Below are 1262 nucleotides of genomic sequence, written 5' to 3'. Positions count from 1 at the left end.
TTTATTAATAAAATATTTTTTTATTCTAAATTTTTTAACTTGTCTTTTCGGGACTCAAAATGTCTCACTTTGTCCCGGTTCACTTCAGAATCACTCTTTTGATTTTGATAATTCATTCTCGATAAAATATTATTATTTAATTATCATTTTCTCGTGTGCGAAATATTTTATTCCAACATATTCCTTTTGCCTATCACTGCTCTTTCGCACGTAGATTTACATCCATCAACCCTCTGTCTCATTGATGAGATCATATTGGCTCTTATACGAGTATACGGGGTGTTACAGGTACAACCTACTATGGTTTCTTTGTAGTTACCAAGCAAAACAATTAGGTACCTTACTAGAATTATAAAGGATGTTTCAGTTAAAGTTAGGAAGTTGTGCATTTTGATGGACTTTATTGTGCTTTAGATGGAAGAGGATGATTAAATTCCTCTTATTTTTGGATAATTAGTCTTGGCTACAATTAGAGCAATCATAGATGTGAAGAATGGCAAATAACTTTCAAAGTTAGAGAAGAGATAGTTGAGTTTAATATATTAAAGACAACTAATTATCCTTCTTCTACAGAAAGTTTCCAGAGAGTGGATATAGTTGACGAGTTGGCTAAGGAGGTTTTTTACATGAAATATCCAAAGAAACCCTTTTACGTTTTTATGGGGAAAACTGACCAGATGCCACCACCATAAATTACATCCATCAACCCTCTGTCTCGTTGATGAGATCATATTGGCTCTTATACGAGTGTACGGGGTGTTACAGGTACAACCTCCTATGGTTTCTTTGTAGTTACCAAACAAAACAATTAGGTACCTTGCTAGGATTATAAAGGATGTTTCAGTTAAAGTTAGGAAGTTGTGCATTTCGATGGACTTTATTGTGCTTTAGATGGAAGAGGATGATAAAATTCCTCTTATTTTCGGATAATTAGTCTTAGCTACAATTAGAGCAATCATAGATGTGAAGAATGGCAAGATAACTTTCAAAGTTAAAGAAGAGATAGTTGAGTTTAATATATTAAAGACAACTAATTATCCTTCTTCTATAGAAAGTTTCCATAGAGTGGATGTAGTTGACGAGTTGGCTAAGGAGGTTTTTTATATGAAATATCCAAAGAAACGCCTTTATGTTTTATGGGAAAAAGTGACCAGATGCCACCACCATAAATTAATCTTGATTTTAAAGTTGGTCATCAAGTGTTACGAACCAAATCAATCAAGCTCTTTCTATGAAAACAAAAATTAAAGCGGTCAAGTCCT

Source organism: Theobroma umbraticum, unplaced genomic scaffold (assembly GCF_002168275.2).
Source record: "Theobroma umbraticum cultivar Fairchild unplaced genomic scaffold, ASM216827v3 scaffold_239.1, whole genome shotgun sequence".
NCBI classification, from domain to species: Eukaryota; Viridiplantae; Streptophyta; class Magnoliopsida; order Malvales; family Malvaceae; genus Theobroma; species Theobroma umbraticum.
The sequence above is the reverse complement of the archived record's forward strand: the minus strand, read 5'-3'. Positions refer to the sequence as shown.